We start from the raw sequence: 18,505 nt of genomic DNA, 5'->3' as shown, positions 1-18,505 counted from the left end.
TAATCAATACCTAATTGATGATCAGCCGTTTTTCACGTACTTCACACTGAGTCTCAGGATTCCCCCCTGGTCCTGCCAGAGCCACAGCTCCCAGATATGTCTTTACTCACTGAAACCTGCCACAGACACAAAATCAAGGCCTCGTTCCCAGAAGGATGTGACACTGTGTAGAATCAGGGAACAGATAAAGGCCCAACTAGAAACAAAATTCAACCACACCCATAAAAATACTCAGGTTGTAATAACACAACCAACCAGCAGGTGGCGCTCGCAGACGAGGAATGTGGCACCACTGAGCCCTGGATGGAAAGGATATAGCCCGCAGTAACAAGGACCAACCAGCAGGTGGAGCATATGCACACATTAATTCTTACAGAATGTGTATATATTTGCATATATATGCAACATATATTGGTGTGTGTGTATTTGCCTATATATATTGTTGTGTATATATTTGCATATATATGGAGACTGTAAATTGCATATATTTATCTTCTGATGGTCACATAGCAGTAAAATAACTCTTAAATACATTCTACTGTACTTAAATATCAGGGTCTTGCTCAGCCACCATCAGAGAGTTTTCCTTCTGTAATCGATCAGATCAAATTCACAACCCATAGGCAGACAATTTTTAGGATGTGAAAGAATTGTGAACACACACTCACAACTGGGATGTCTCCATAAAATCCCTTTCCTCAGGACTCAGGATATATTGGGGAAGTGTAGGTTGAAGTATTATTATCCGTGACAGAGGGGATTGAGAACATGGAAAACAGGGTTTCTAAAACAAGAAAGATGGACGCCCATGTGAGATTACAGAGATCGTGGCAGCACGCACAGGGCCTGCACGGCTATGTTCAAGATGGCATCTCAATATCGAGAGGGGACCGGAACTGCACCCCCCTTCCAATCCGGTTGACATCCATTTACGTAAATCAATATTAATAGTTTCTACAATATATAAAATGCTCTGTGGAATGAAGGATGACGCCATACTTTGGCGTCTCTCCCGTGAAGGTGACGATGACATCCTCTGTGTAGACATCACTTTCTAGAACCATCATGGCCGCCGGACGAATGAAAAAGGAGACATGAAAGTTCCCGTCTGTATTAAACATATTTTAACACACTTGGGTTCAGGTGTGGTTCACAAGAATCTCTTGTCTCACGTGCAGGTCATGGTTTCCCGGGTCACCTGGAAGGGAAACTGAGGCTGGGGATGGGGCGACGGGAGAAACATGGAGGCAAGACGAGATTTCCTGCTGCAGACACAAAGTTGCATGGGTGACTGAGAATCTAGAGTTTGGGGGCGACACCCTTCCCCCCCAGGTCCGAGAGACATGGTGGGTGGGCGTCGGCTGCCGCGCTGCCCCACAATGCTCTGCGGCGGGGCAGGCAGCCTGCTGAGTTCAGGAAACTACAGATCTGGAAGAGCAATGGACTTCTCCTTTTTCCATGCTCTCCGCCCCAGGTGGGGGAGGCTGGGGGGAAACTGAGGCCTGGAAATTCCCGCTAAGAAGGCTGAGGGAAGGGTGTGGTCTCTGAGCCCCTGTCTCTCTGTATCTCTGTCTCTCTGTCTCTCCCGCATTCCTTCTCCCTCCCTCTCCCTGCCTTTACCCCAGTCACTCCTCCCCTCCCCACACCCTAAATCCACTCTACCCCACCCCACACCTGTCCTATGGTCTGGGCCTAGATGGGCGGGACTCTGTGTAGACACGCCACATTCTGAGCCCCGCCCACCTCCCCTGTCAGTGACACCCACAATGACGTCCAGTCTCACTGAACCCCGCCCCCATCCCCTATAAGTGACGCCCACAATGATGGCCAGTAGTGCTGAGCACCGCCCACCTCCCCTGTCAGTGACGCCCACAATGACGTCCAGTCTCACTGAGTCCCGCCCCCATCCCCTGTAAGTGACGCCCACAATGATGCCCAGTAGTGCTGAGCCCCGCCCACCTCCTCTGTCAGTGAAGCCCACAATGATGTCCAGTCTCACTGAACCCCGCCCCCATCCCCTATAAGTGACGCCCACAATGATGCCCAGTAGCGCTGAGTCAAGCCCACCTCCCCTGTCAGTGACGCCCACAATGACATCCAGTCTCACTGAGTCCCGCCCCCATCCCCAATCCGTGACGCCCACAATGATGCCCAGTAGTGCTGAGCCCCGCCCACCTCCCCTGTCAGTGACGCCCACAAAGACTGTGAGATACACTGAGACCCGCCCACCTGCTCTGTCAGTGATGCCCACAATGACACCCAGTTGTGCTGAGCCCCGCCCACCTCCACTGTCAGTGACACCCACAATCATGGCGGTTCTGTCATTTTCTGGAACTCAGTGAACTGTGCACACCCAAAAAATGCTTGTGTGTGGTGATGGCGATGTGTGGACACGGTTGATGTGTCCCCGTGCATCCAGTGCACGCACTGAATATGTGCAGTTTTAGCTAAACTCTCGCCACCAGTCGCCTTCCAGATATTCAGTGGATATCTACAGAGACATGCCAGGCATTCAGTCACATTTTAGTTTGTATATAATATTTATACATAATATTTATATATAATATTTACATGTAATATATTATATGAATATATAATATTTATAAGTAATATTTATATAGATTTTCTTTTGTATGCTAATAAAATATGTAAATAGGCACAATTTAAACAGTGGCAGGAGACTGTCGCTATTTATGGAATATGGAATATATATACACATATATATGTATATGTGTGTGTTTGTGTATGTAAATGTATAATAAATCTTTAAAATAAAAAAGAAGGTATCAAAGTTGTGCTGCACAGGTCTTGCAGAAGCCATGCCTTATGCTAAATAAAGCTCTTAAGAATAATGTATATATTTATATATTTATCCAAATATACATTTATGTGTTTATGTATTTCTGAATTTTATATATATTTATTTTTATATTTTAAATAAATTATAAATATAAAAACATAATTATGAAATATATATAAATGTAAAGTGTATTTTAATAAAAATATAAATATAAAAATATATAAATGTTTTAAAATAAATATTTAAAATAAAAGAAAAACTATGTATAAATGTTGTGGTGGGGAGGTCTGGCAGAAGCCATGCATTATGCTGAATAAAACTCTTAAGTATAGCATATATGTTTACATATTTATTCATATATTCATTTATGTAATTATGTATTATATACATTTGTATTTATTATGTATTTTATATTTTAAATGTAATTATGAAATATACATATATTTATATAATATATTTATAAATATATAAATATAAAATATATTTTTATAAAAACATAAATACAAAAATATATGTCTTTTGAAATACACCTTTAAAATGAAAAAAGTATGTGTCTAAGTAGTGATGGAGGTTTTGCAGAAGCCATGTCATAGACTAAGTAAAGCTCTTCAGAATAGCATCTTGTGAAATACTTACAGAGGGAAAAAGGAAGTGGGAGACTTCTATGAAGACAGCAGAAACAATCAAACAATAGGACACACTGGGTGCGGGAGTCTCAACAATGCTGCACTAGGAGAACACACCATATCTCAACAACATTACTGCCCTAGCCTACAGTGGCCTTAGGACTGACAACCGCAGCCCCGTATGGTGGACAGCGTTGGGCTCTGAGGATATAAAACATCCTGAAGGCCCTGGCCCCAGACCATTACCAGCTCTCCTAGCACATTCCTGGCTTTAGACAAGGAGCTCTATTTTATTCTCAGTACATTGTGGCCTCAGGAAAAGCTCCCAAGGCCCAGGCCCCAGGCTGTTATTGTCTCTGCCAAGTGTGTGCCTGGGTCTGAGAAGAGCTATGTCAGTCTACATACATGAGGACCTTATGGAAAGACATGCTGGATAAGGCTAGCCCTCCATACAATAGTCTCTCTCTGTCTCTGTCTCTGTCTCTGTCTCTCTCTCTCTCTCTCTCTCTCTCTCTCTCTATGTCTGTCTCTGTATGTGTGTGTGTGTCTGTCTGTCTCTCTCTCTCTCCCCACACCCCCTCTCAATTGTGATTTTTTTTACTCACATTACAAATGTCGCCCAATTCTCCTGTTCCACCTCCAGCATTCTTTACCCCCTCCCCCTCCCCTTTTAATTTGAGAGGTGCTCCATCACCCCACCTCCACTCCTGCCATCCACGCTCCCAGAACCACATCACATCTGCCGTTCTCCTTGACGGCATCAAGTCTCTGCAGGATCAGGTGTATAGTCTCCCACTGAGTACACACAATGTGGTCCTCTGCTACATATGTTCCTGGGGCCATGCACCCGTCCATATATGCTCTGTGGTGGATTGCTTAGTCTCTGTGAGCTCCCAGGGATCTGGGTTACTAGACACTGTTGGTCTTCTTAAGGGATTGGCGTCTCTCAGAGCCTCTTCATTCCTTCCCCTAAGTCTTCTCCTAACTCTGACCTGAGTCCAGTGATTGGCTGTAAGTATTTGCATCTGTCTCAGTTGTTGTTAGAGCCTTTCAGAAGACAGTCATGCTCAGCTCCTGACTGCGAGTGCATAGGTGTTTTCCCTCTCAAATGGCTGTCAGCTAGTGTAGTCTGTCCACTGAGGCAGAACTATGCTTTTCCCAATTAGAAAATGGGCACTTGAGGCACACCAGGCCTTACTGTTGGTTATGATGTTGTAATGACTCATGGAAATTCTTATTACAGTCCTGATTTTTGATATGGGCATGTGCCAAGAAAATGGACATTTGTGTTGTACATTACAGTTGCCTCACCTGTTATGGTTTGCAGCCATATATCTAGACAAACCTGGTGAACAAATATGTGAATCCTAGCATCCTAGTCTCTAGCCAGACTGCTTAGCGCACTACTCATCTGTGGGGTGTTTTTGAGGCAGTCCTCTATCAAATAAATGCTACTTACTGTTACTATTTCCTAAGCTTGGTAAGTCCTTTATATTATAAATTCTACTCTTCTGCATCACAGGTTAATATGGCAGTGCTCCCCAATATATGAGATGCCTTTTAACAGCTCTACACAATTAACTGCAGGTGGATCTTACACATAAGTGGCAAATGCTGAGGGCAGAATTGTTTATGAATCAAGAGAAACTAGGGTTTCCATGTTTGGCATCCTGCCCATGACATTTCTAAAAGCGAGCCCCTGGTCCAAATGTTTTGAGCAGATTCAGCCCTGGTAGTGAAGTTATTCAGAGGTCACCACCTGATGGACCAAATGAGGAGCACCACAAGGGAGCTCAAAGATGGCCACATCTGGCTACATGTGACTGATGCTTCCCATCCAGCGCCAGGGAGGACCCACCACCCCAGTTCCAGTGCTCACCCACTTTCTCCTCTTCATGGAGACAGATCCTGTGCTCAACATGTGTCAAAAATCGAACTTTCTTGAGGTCACCACACAGCAGCCAAGAACATCATTCAAAGCAGGACACAGAGAGTCATTCAAGCTGGTTAAGCTAAAACAAACTTCAACAAGGCACTAGGAAGAACCTCCCTCTCAGTCTGATTGGCAGGTCTGCCTGGTATCGTTGATTGGCCAGCGAGTCTTACCTGTCCTCAAGGTTAGAGTGTGCTTCCAGTCCTTTGCCAGAACTTTCTTATATCTCAGGTCAGGTTTGCACTCAAATAGCATTTGTGCCTGTCCTCCAAGACCCTCATCCATCTGCACTCCCACCCAGAACTGGGGGAGGACACACCATTGCAACTGAGGCTGTTCAGCTGCTTTCTTCTCCCCTTTGTGGGCAGTGATCCTGCACTCATCATGACCTGACTTCATAGCTTGCTTGAGAATTCCTCACAGTACTTTCCCTTCTTCTTCCTGAAATCAAGGAGAATAACCTGTTACTTGACTTGCATGGGCGACATAAAGCTGGCCCATCAGTGGAAGAATTCCCAGGCTCTTAACATTAAAGAGGGATTTCAGGAAACATGTGTTTTGCTTTGTGGCTTCATTCAATTCCCTTCCACCATATGATAGTTATGAAAAAATCCCGGGAGAAAACCAGGAAACAGATGACACACACTGTGGAGCACTATTCTGGAGAACTCTTGATAGTCATCATGTCTTCCTCAGTGGCAAGGTGGAGAAAAACCCACAGTTCTGTTATCACAGGTTCTCTAGATCAACATATGTCATAGACAGTGTGAATTTTTCTGTGTATGTAGAAATAAGATTTATTATAATGTCTCACACACAGTTGTCCTCTTCCAATAATGTCTGTCTGCCAAGGGAAAATTGAAAATCAACGACATATCTTCTGGGGAAACCGAGCTGCAATTTTCCTGAGCCCAGCGTGAAGCCAGAAAACAAAAGTCTTGCTTCCTAAAGTCACTCTTCATAGTTAACAGCCTGGGAACCCTTCCCCTTGTGGGTCAGATTGACACCTCCACTGCACCTGAGGAATGGGCTATGCAAGCTATTCACCTTGATTACAGGAAGAGGAAGGCAGGTGCTGTGAGGAAAGCTCAGGCAAGGTCTGAATTTAGGTCCTGAAAGGTGCAGGGTCATTGCTCACAAGGAGAGGAGCAGGCATCTGAGTAGCCTGAGCTGGAATTGTGGGTTCTCTCCTGAGCCTCGGTGCTGTGAGAGTCTGCTTGAAGGCAGGCACAAATGCTAAGGGAGTGCAAACCATTCCTAAGGTCTGGAAAAGAGTTTGGGTCTGGACTAGAAGCACATTTTAACCTTGAGGAGTGGTAAGGCTTACTGGCTAATCCAGACCTCTGTCAATCAAAGAAAGTGGAGGGATCTTTCGGGAAATTTTCTGCAAGTTCCCTGTGGCTGTGCAGGCCTGAATAGGTCGCTGTTTCCTGCTCTGAAATCTGCTGTTACGTGCTGTGCTGTGAGGGGACCTCAGGGAAGCTCTGAAATTGAGACATGGTAAGCACAGGATATCTGCCCACAATGGGGAAAGACAGGCAGCTGAGCAGTGGGTGCTGAGGTGGAGGGTCCTACCAGGGGTTGGATGGGAAATTTGAGCTACATATGACTGTGTGAGGTTTCTAGTGGTTCTTTTTACTTGCTAAATCAGGAAGTGACCTCTGAATATATTCCCTATTAGGGCTGAATCTTCCCAAATCATCTGGACCATTGGTTTCCTTTTAGAAATATCATGGATGATATATATGCACATATATATATATATATATATATATATATATATATATATATATATATATATATATATATATATGTGTGTGTGTGTGTGTGTGTGTGTGTGTGTGTGTGTGTGTATATATTCATATTCTGCAGTACATTTCCAAAACTTTTTGTGTTTTACACTACACACTGAATGGGCTGATATGAATCTAATAGGTTTATTTTAATATGTGACTCATTTTTGTTTTGTTTTGTTTCGCACTATTCCTATTTCTTTCCATGTATAGTTTTTTGAATATTGGGTGGCATGGGGACATTTTTTGTTCCAATCTGTTCGGTATTTTGGATTCTTTTTGTACCTTAATAGGAATCAAAGTTTTAGTTTAGAAAGTATTCATTTAGGATTTCATTAAAACTACTTCTGTGTCCTCTGAGCTGATATTCATCTTCTATAACAGTCAACTATAGAATTTGCTTTTGATATGTTGCAGTGGTCCTGGTTATTGAGTGCAAGGAAACTTTTAGACTCCAAATATTTTATGACCAATATGTCCATTTATTCTATTTATCTCCTTTCCTGTTTTGTATGTGAACCTTGCCTCAGTAGTGGTATCAGCGCAGGTAATTTCAATGGCCTGCTCTCAGGGACTTAGCACCTGCTTAAATCATTACCTACCTCCATCAATTGCTGCTGTTGTCAGGTGTGCTCTATATACATGGAGCACTAGCTTCAGATGCTCTCTTTATTTGTTCCCTGTTTCTGTTCTCTACACAAGCCCCCGCTATAGTCTTTCTCTACTCTCATCCCACTCTCTCTGCTCGCTATATGTGTTACAGTCTGTAGGTCCTCTTGTGCACCTCTACCCCTTCCCCAGGTTCTCACTCCTGTCCTTTCCAAAAAAAAACCTCTTTTGTATCAGATGTCTTGCATGTTTTAATTTTTGTAGACCTGCTGTGATAGGATAAATTGGATTTCTTGGTGAAATATTTCCCTGGCTTTTCTTCATTATGTTACAATGCTGATGTATAAGTACCTGGGTTTGAGGTGATAATAGGTGTAGATACTGGTCTCTGGGTTTGTCATGTTTGAGTGGTAATTTTATTCCTGAGTTACTTTTTGTCTGAATTTTCACTGGATGTTGGCTGAGTATAGCCCCTTTTACTGGCCTGTTTTGTGGGTATGTTCAAGAGGGAATGCTTGCTAATGTTGAAAGTTTGAAGAAGTGGCGGGCAGGAAGATATTGTCTTAGCAATCCACCAGGAGACATAATCAGGAGAAAGGTTAAGCTGTCTCTGGTGTTTGTATACTGTTAGGGAGAGCTGTGTAAATTGCATGTGGGATAATAAATAGTGTGACAAATCTTATAGAAATCCTACTTTGTCTCCTGGAAGGCATGGCATGTGGTTGAAAAAGGAGTGTACATTCCTGTCTACTGGAAGAGGAAGGGGTATTCGGTACCCTTGTATGATGGAAAGATAGGACTTACTTTCTGATTTTAAAAGATTCAACTTTCAAGATATTACTTTGAGTGTCAGACATTTGACACTTTAGACATTTGAACTGTGTAGGAGCTCCTGCAGACTATTAGGATCACTGTAGACAAAATGCATTTTCATCACAGGATAAACATAGCTTATAGCATCCAGGGTCAGAATGGAGTTGATTGGGTCCCCTGGATATCCCCACACTGTGGGGCTTCAAGTTTCTGCTGGGTTAAGTGCATCCTCTCCCACTGAGGCCAGACTTTGGAGTACAGTAAAAGGAACAGTTACCAAAGATAGGCAGCAGCTTTAGGGACAGTGCCTGTTCCAGTTGTTGGAGGACTGTCATGGAGACTAACCTGAACTTCTGCTACTTATATACCAGGGGCCTTAGTCCAGCCTGTGTATGCTATTTGGTTGGTGGCTCAGTCTCTCAGTATCCCCATGGTTAAAAGTTCATTGAGTCTGCTAGACTCCCTGTGGAGATCCTACCATCTTCAGGGCATTGAATATTTCCCCAACTCTTTATTAGAAATCTCCAAGCTCCATCCCATGTTTCACTGCGGTTCTCTGCATCCATTTCAGTCAGCTGCTGGGTGAAGCCTCTCATTGGTCACTTATGAAAGTCTCCTGTCTGGAAGCATAACATTATATCCATAATGATGTCATGGATTGGAGATTGACCATAAGGTGTGTCTCCAGTTGGGCAAGATTTCATTGGGCATTTCCTCATTCTGTGCTTAAGGTGTGCCCTTGCCTTTCTTTTAGATGGGACAAATTTTGTTCTATGTGTCTACTGTGCTGTAGTTGAAACTGATCCATCAGGTTTCTTCACATGCTCCCATACAGTCAACATTTGTACTCTGTCCATAAGTCACATAAAATGCTTTAAACCCATTTGCATTTAATGCTAAGCTATTTTGCAAGTCCAGTGGTTTAATATTTTTTAAAATATTATTCTCTGTTTTTTCCAAGACAGAAATCTCTCTGTGAAATCCTTCCTGTCCTGATAGTCGATATAGGAACCACATAAGCCACCTTACATGGCTTTGCAAAATAAGGATATGCTTTTGTGGAATTTTTAATCCTCATGTTTCACTTTGAAATTTGGCCAAATAGATAGGTTATATTCTATTTCTCAAGTTGATATGTGTTCATTACATCAATACTACCTGAGGATTCAGAGTCCTTGGATTCCAGGTGTATGATGTACTTCTTCACACTTGTGATTGTTCTGAAATGTTTGAATAAATAATATTTTGCTTATGTATAGGAATATGTATATCATATTTTTCTTCTTTACACTTGTCATAAGATGGTCTCAGAATTCTTGATCTTGAAGTAATTAGTAGTTGATAGTCCCCATGTGTATCTGAGAAATTGACAAACACAATGTGGAAGACCAGCTAGATCTTTCCACTGCTGAGCTCTTTCCCCTGCTTTACATTGCTTATTTATGATCAAAATTTATATTATTGTGGTTTCATCTGTTCATTTGTAACTGTTTAAGCATGCATTGCCTTTTAATAAAATTTTATTAATGTTATAGTTTAAACTGTTGCACTTCATGCTTGTATAAGATGAGTACGGATCTGAAGTGAATGTATAGTTCTTGGTGGGAACTTTTTGTAAAGAACTGTGAGTTCTCTATCATTTTTGTTTCCTTGGTTGATTTTTTTTTAGGGATTAAGGTTCTTAATATATAACTTTTGGTCTCATAGAACATATTACATAGGCCATGCCTGCATCCAGCTGTATGACATATACCTGCCTGTACCTCTATGACTAAGGACATGTGCAAATACACACAGTTTACCCATCAGACTTGTAGTTAGTAATTGTTAATACAATTTTTCAGATAGCTGATCAGTATTGTGGATGTTTCCTGTGCATTTCCCTCTCAATTGGCATTTCCCTGTCAGGGCTGTATGTTATTCAAATTGTCCAAAAGCAAGACACATGAATTTTATAATCCAAGCTCCTTCTAAAATGACACAGTGATTGTAAATTCTGAGTCAAAATATAAGTGGATTGCCAAAATTATATGAATATGTTTTCGATGAAACATGTGTTTTCTTTGCATTAATGTTAGTATCATGCTTTGTATTGTATACATGTATGGGATATTTAGGATGCAGTGACTTTGGATGATGTGCATGTGAACTTCACTGAGGAAGAGTGGAATTTGCTGGATCCTTCCCAGAAGAATCTCTACAAAGATGTGATGTTGGAAACCTACCTGAACCTCAACGCTATAGGTAAGACTGTTATTTTATCTAAAGGAAACAAATGTTTACTGGTTATTGATGATCTATCATTTTAATTGTGAATAGTGAAGATGAGCTGAATAATTCAGTTTCACTACATTTTCACTGTAAATTTCATGGTGCAGTGAAAATTCACAGTACCTTGATTATTTCCTAATTTCCAATAGTATATCATTCATTTCTGGTACTGTATTTTAGGCTATAATTGGGAAGACCATCATCTTGAAGAACATTTTCAAAGTATTAGAAGACATGAAAGGTAATTTTCATGTGCAAGCTGATACAAATTTGTCTCTGAGGAAATTTTAATATCTTAAGGAATCTCCAGCAAAAACAAGAGTGTAAAATAACAGTCCTTTAACTGTAGCTATGATTATAATATTCTTACAAAACCATGTACCTCAAGGTCCGATACCTGATTTGTGTATCCATTTGATAAGTAGCTTCTTTAGAGCTATGCTGTGGACCTGCCAATCTGTAGCGTCTCATAGTATTTAGAAACTGCACATTGAATAGTGATAAATTTATATCCAAAACATTTTTATAAGAAAATCGTCCACAGAAAATTTGGTGATACTCATATTGTTGTAGTAATATGGTTAAATTTGGTGAGAGGGCATTTTATGAGAATCAAGAATGTTATTGTGGAGAAACATTAGTCCATATTGCACATGTTATAAGAAATAAAAATTCAAACAGTGTGAATGTAATGTGTAAACCTTTCACTTATGACACTTTTTATTAGGTATATCTTGTGTCATAATGGATAATAATCATGTGAGCATAGGCATATTGAAAGAGGAAACATGCAATTTTTGTTCTGAAACAAGAAGATATGTAGTATTCTACCTTTGAAAGTAATTAGGAATATGAAAGACATTTGCAATTACTTGGTTTTATAGTTTTACATGGAATACCCCTAAACTGAAAGTGTTGAAAATCTTTATGGGCACTAGGAATTTGGAAATTTTTCTTTGTGTCCTGGTTCCCAGTCAAAAGTGTTGTAATTCACAGTAGAGGAAAAATATGAATACAATCAATGTTATAAAGATCAGAGTTTTTATAACTTTCTTCAGATAGCTATAAAACATCATATTAAAGAGGGTATTACAAGTATGAGCCATGTAATAACTATCACAGGTGTCTTGAACAACTCATGATGAGTGAGAACACCATGAACATATGAAGGGCTAAAGTCTTAAGATCTGATGTTTTTTTTTACCATTAGACAAATTGTAAACATAATTCGTATTGATTACATGATTGATCAGAGTAATGAATGTGGTAAAGATTTCACATGTGCTAATTATCATTGCAGGCATGTAAGAAGATATACTGGAGTGAAACTGTATGAGTGTAATATTTGTGGTAAAGCCTTTACAAGATGCAGTAATCTCCAATATCATAAAACAACACATACTGGAGAGAAACTTTATAAATGCAATCAATGTGGTAAAGCCTATGCAAGACCCATTTATCTCCAAAAACATAAAATGACACACACTAGAGAGAAACCTTATGAATGCCATCAATGTGGTAAAGCCTTTGCACAGTGCAGTCATCTCCAAAATCATAAAAGAACACATACTGGAGAGAAACCTTATGAATGCGATCAATGTGGTAAAGCCTTTGCACAGCGCAGTCATCTCCAATATCATAAAAGAACACATACTGGAGAGAAACCTTATGAATGCGATCAATGTGGTAAAGCCTTTGCACAGCGCAGTAATCTCCAATATCATAAAAGAACACATACTGGAGAGAAAACTTATGAATGTATTCAATGTGGTAAAGCCTTTGCAAGACCCAGTGATCTCCAAATACATAAAAGAACACATACTGGAGAGAAACCTTATGAGTGCAATCAATGTGATAAAGCCTTTACACATCACAGTACTCTCCAATATCATAAAAGAACACATACCGGAGAGAAACCTTATGAATGTAATAAATGTGGTAAAGCTTTTACAAGACCCAGTCATCTCCAGTATCATAAAAGAACACACACCAGACAGAAAACTTATTAATGTAATCAATGTGGTAAAGTGTTTTCACTAGGAATAAGTCTCCAAATTCTGTGTGCTGGAGAGAAACATAATGAAAATGATCATGAATTAAGTGGGAATTAGGAGGGTATCATAGTAGGATATGATAGACATGGGTGCTTGGGATTATTTCCACTCTGGAGATATTTTTTGATGTTTTTGCAAAGAAGTTTGCTGCCATTGTCTGAAGAGTTTCCTTGAGGTTAAGGTAAAACTGTTTACATTAATTCTATTGACAAAGTAAGTCACGAAAATCAGCACATAGAATTTGGCCTGAAAGGTTTTAACAAGCATAGAAACTAAGAAAGGAAAAATAAAAAAAGAATGGTTCAAAATGCAAGGCATCATCAGGAAGTTGAATGAAGTTTAATCTTGTGATCAGGGATATTCAATGGCATTAAAGAATGGCTACATGAGGACAAGATTACATTCAGCTAAACATATCGATTTGTAGTTTTATAAAAGAGAAATGTATCATGTTAGGAATTATTATTACCTGGTTATTGTTTTGATGTAGACATCTGAACATATAAGTATGTGTCAAATTGCCAAGGGATAGATTTGGATTCTGGGTTCTGATTTTAAAATATAAACAGAAAATCTTAGTTCAAGGCATGGTGTTACATGCTTTTTAACCCACCATTCACGAGACAGAGTCATGAAGATCTTTGAGATCAAGGTAGATCTCTAAGCAAGTTCCAAGAAAGCCAAGATTAGGCAGTGATATATTTGAAATATTAAAGCTGCTGATAAAGTAACAGAAGGAGCTGTGTTCCAGCCCCAGTAAGCAGCAGAACTAAGCAGCTCGGTCTTAAATGGTAATAATACTGAGACAATTGATGCTGGCTAGCTAGTAATTACAGGTGATGAAGAAGAAATCAGCATCACTGTGGTGAAAACTGACTGGTATTTTCTGAGTGACAGAAAAGGTGTGTTCTAGAGCTCACCAAGGTTGGACCTCATGGTACAGCTCGGCTTGGTTATATGTAAGAATAACCCAGGTGGTATTAAATTTGAGTTCATGAAGTTGTCATGCAGAACAGCTGAGGCTTGGCACCATTGAGCAAGCATAAGGGAGGCTATGGGTCACGACTTGTTCTAGCAGAAGAACCCAGCATCTTGAAGATGGAAGTACCATGGGATGAACAGCAAGAACAATAGGAGCAGGAGAATGCAGTCAACCAGAGCTTAAAGTGATACAGAGGGCAGAGCTGGAAAAGTGACCCAGTGGAGGAGCAGAGAAGATCATGTGTGGATCCAGGACATTGAAACAAGAACCTGTGAAATTGAAGTTATCTTAGAGACCCCAAGTTTTTGAGATGTTAGAACTGTATGATACCTGCTCAGGAATTGAATCAAACCAGTCAAAGAGAACAAATTGTGCTTCAGTGAACAAAGCAGAAAGGATTTGGAGACCTGAAGAACACTTTGACATCAGACACCGAGATGCAGAGTTTGGAGATTGTTCTGCTGGCTTTGGTCTTCTTTAGGTCCGGTATTTCCTCATGATTACCTTTATTTGTTTCTTAGGATGTTTTGGTAAAGAATGTTGCTGAACATTCTTCTTGAGGTTATGGTAAAGAGGTTTACGTTGATTGCATTGACAAAGGAAGTCTCAAAAATCCCCGCATAGAATTTGGCCTGACTGTTTTGATCAAGCATAGCAATCTCCCAATGCAGTAATACAAAATTTAAGGTTCAAAAAGCAAAGCATCACCAGGAAGTTGAATGATGGTAAATCTTGTAATCAAGGATATTCAAAGATACTAAAGGAATGGTTATATTAGGGCCTTATTCCATCCATCTAATCTTACAGATTTGCAGTTGTATGAAAGAGAAATGTGTCATGTTAGGAATTATTATTACCTGGTTATCGTTTTCATGTCGACATATGTTGATACAAATTTGTGTCAAAGTGAAAAGGGATGGGTTTGATTGCTATTCTGTGTTTTCAGTTTAAGTTCTAAAAGGAGAAACTTAGGTTCAAGCATTTTGTTACATGCTTTTTATTCCAGCATTCATGAGACAGAGCCATACAGATCTCTGAGGTCAAGTTAGATTTCTGAGAAAGTTTCAAGACACCTAAGCTTAGGCAGTGAAGTTGTGGGGGAAAAAGGCTGATGATAATGTAATAGAAGGGGCCATCCATATTCCAGCCTCAGGAAGTAGCAGAACTCAGAAACTTTGTCCATGTGGCTTTGTCTTAGTTGTAAGAATAGAAGGAACTAATGGAACAATAGATACAAGCTAGCTACAGCTAAGTAATTAGAGGTGATGATGAAGAAATCAGCATTTCTGAGGTTAAATCTTCTGGATAGTGTTTTCTTAGTGGCAAAGAACATGTGTTCCAGAAATTGCCCATATTTGACCTAGGTAATGTGTAAAGATTGCTTTTTTATTTGTTTTGTTTTATTAAGTATTTTTGCATTTGTGGATTTAAAGAAAATTGCTCTGTAATTCTCTTTTGTTGCTTAGTCTTTTTTGACTGGCTACTTGAGCAACCATGGGTTCACAAAATAAACCAGTTAATGTTTGTTCTGTGTTTATATTGTTAAATACTTTAAGGAGTATTCTCATTAACTCTTCTTTGGAAGTCTGGTAGAATTCTACCCTGAAACTCATGGTCCGGGGTTCCTTTTGGTGGTAGATTTGTAGTGCCTTCTCTTTTTCTAGATGTTTACATCTAAGTTGTTTATCTTAGGGCTGGAGAGATAGTTCAGTGGATAAGAGCACTGACTGCTCTTCCAAAGGTCTTGTGTTATATGCCCAGATAACACATGATCACTAGCAACCATCCATAATTGGATTTAATGCCCTCTTCTGGTGTGTCTGAAGTCTGTGATAGTGTACTCATATACATTAAATAAATAAATAGACAGATAGATAGATAGATAGATAGATAGATAGATAATAAATAGATAGATAGATAGATAAATAGATAAATAAAGAAATATCTTTTTAAAAATTGTTTGTCATGGTTTGATTTAATTATGGTAAGTGCATGCTATCCAGGAAATTTCTCATTTCTTTTAGAATATCCAACTCAGTGGAAGACAGGTTTTTTTTTTTTTTCAAGTCTAGGTTTTTATCATTCTCTCAATTTCTTTATTGTCTTTTATTTTTTTCACCATTTTTATTTTAGATTTCAGTAATTTTGATATTCTCTATCTGTTAATAAGGGATTGCCTGTCTTTTCTAATAAAATGTTCAAAGGATCAACTCCATGTTTCATTGTTTCCTTGTTTTCTTCTCTTTCTATTTTATTAATATCAGCCTCCCCCCAGTTGGATAATTTCTTGATGTCTACTCCATTTTATAATAGCTCATTCACTTCTTTCTGCTCTAGATTTAAATTTGTGCTCTTAAATTGCCAATATGTGTGAGTTCTCCTATTTTTTAATGTAGGCATTTGTGCAATGAACTTTCTTCTAAGCACCACTTTTTTTTCTTTGTTTTAAATAGGACTGTGCATGTTGCATATTCATATTCATTGAATTCCTGAAAATCTCTTATTTCTTCCTCTATTTCTGCTTTAACCTATTTTTCATTCAGTTGTGTGGTGTGCAGTACCCATGAGTTTGTAAACCTTGTGTTCTCTCATGTTTTGTTGATATGCAGTTGTAATTCTTGGTGGTTTGATGAGACACGCGGTGTTGTTTCAATTTCCTTGTATGTGTAAAGACTTTCAATGTGTCTGAATATGTGGTCAGTTTATGAGTAAGATTTGTGAGGTGGTGAACAGAAGGTATATTATCTTATATTTTAGTACAATGTTTGCAAAATATCAGCTGGATTCATGTCCTTGCTCTCAGTTAGCTGGAATATTTCTTTGTTTAGTTTTGGTCTGGAGAATGTGTCCCTTGGTAAGAGAGGGGTATTGAAATCAATAATTCTAAGTGTATGAGTTTTAACACATCATTTTGGCCTTAAAATGTTTCTTTTACATAGGTTGGTGACCATATATTTAAGGCAAATATTAAAAAAATTATGATGCCATCTATAGTAATGTTTATTCCTTTGAGGAATATGTAATCTACTTGAATTATTTTGATTATACTTTGATCAAAATCTATTTTGCTAATTTTTAAAATGGCTACACCAGCTTGGTTCTTTGTCCATTTAATTAGAATACATATTTACTAACCTTTATCTTGAAGCAATGTCTATTGTTGCTGTTGAGCTTTAATTCGTGTATGCAATAGAAGGATAGGTTTGTGTTAATATCCATTCTGTAAGCCTGTGTCTTTTCATTGGTGCACTGAGATTATGGATATTGGAATGGTTCATGAATAGGGACACTTAACTCCTGGAATAATGTTGTTGTTGTTGTTGTTGTTGTTGTTGTTGTTGTTCTTCTTCTTCTTCTTCTTCTTCTTCTTCTTCTTCTTCTTCTTCTTCTTCTTCTTCTTCTTCTTTTTCTTCTTCTTCTTCCTCTTCTTCTTCTTCTTCTTCTTCTTTTTCTTCTTCTTCTTCTTCTTGATACTGCAGGGTGTTTTGGTATTGGTGTGTGTGTGTGTGTGTGTGTGTGTGTGTATGTGTGTGTGTGTGTGTGTGTGTGTGTGTGTGCTTTCCCTTCTTTTGTAGATAACACAAGACTTTTGACTACCTGTGTATCATTAACTTCTTTAGGATATATTCTTCTTCGATTACTTTGTGAAGGTCTGTATTTGTAGACAGATATTATTAAAATTTAACTTTATCATAGACTATCTTATTTTTCATTTGTGGTAATTAAATATTTTCTACATATATTCGCTGTGCTGACAGGATTGGACTGTGACAGGCAGGCAGAGGTGGAATTCTGCAGAGAGCTCTGGTTCTGGAACTTGTGCTCCTAAAGGTTGACCAACACACATGGTGCCCAGGTTCGAGGATGGAGATTCATTGCAGGTGCTGAGATTTTTTTTTCCTGACAGCTCAGCCTCCTCACATTTCAAAAAGCAGACTTTATTCATCTGGCTGTAGTTCCCCTGTTGCCTTGGGGCCAAGAGTACACTTGACAGACACGGAAAACACAGGACGACCCCGGTTGACTCACTCACACACCCCGAGTTTTAGGAGAGTCTTGGAATCCTGGCAGGGCAGGTCCATAATTAGTCCCCCTGTCACCTTGTCTACACTTGTAGAGGCCACAGCTTGACTGGGACCAATAAGCCAGTAGCTGCAATGATCCATAGATCCACAGCTCTGACTCTGAGCTCCAGGTGCTGCCACTTCTTCACAGCAGGGGTCGCTGTGGGGCTGCTCTTCCTCCATAGAGGAATGGCAATGGTCTGTGCACATCTTTGGAAGCTCAGGGCTCTATTAACTGCGAATTTTCCACACAACCAAGTTCTTCTTGGTTGTTGGCTTGTGCGAGCTGAAATCATTTCCAACAGCATCCGTGATGTTGTATCTTGGTGCTTTCATTTTGTCAACCAAATCAGATTATGCCCAGCAAGCTGCAATGGGACTGGATTCGAACCCAGGGTGCGCTCCTAAATGCTGACTGAACAGCCTGGTGCCCAGGGATGAGTCATTCTCTCAGTGAATGCGAGGTTTATTACCTGAGATTTCCCACCTCTGTTGTACGTTCTAGGTGATGTGAAGGAAAAAAAATATTGAATATTCAAAGGAAAACATGCTGGTCAGTA

General features: G+C 39.6%; 1 pseudogene; it reads left to right on the top strand.

Annotated features, from left to right (window-relative positions):
* The first annotated feature begins 10,703 nt into the window (after positions 1 to 10,703).
* LOC127672337 (zinc finger protein 431-like) overlaps positions 10,704 to 18,505 on the top strand; it is a 39,972-nt pseudogene continuing 32,170 nt past the window's right edge.

This window comes from Apodemus sylvaticus, chromosome 22, assembly GCF_947179515.1.
Source record: "Apodemus sylvaticus chromosome 22, mApoSyl1.1, whole genome shotgun sequence".
Classification (NCBI taxonomy): Eukaryota; Metazoa; Chordata; class Mammalia; order Rodentia; family Muridae; genus Apodemus; species Apodemus sylvaticus.
This window is presented reverse-complemented; position numbering and strand designations above follow the sequence as displayed.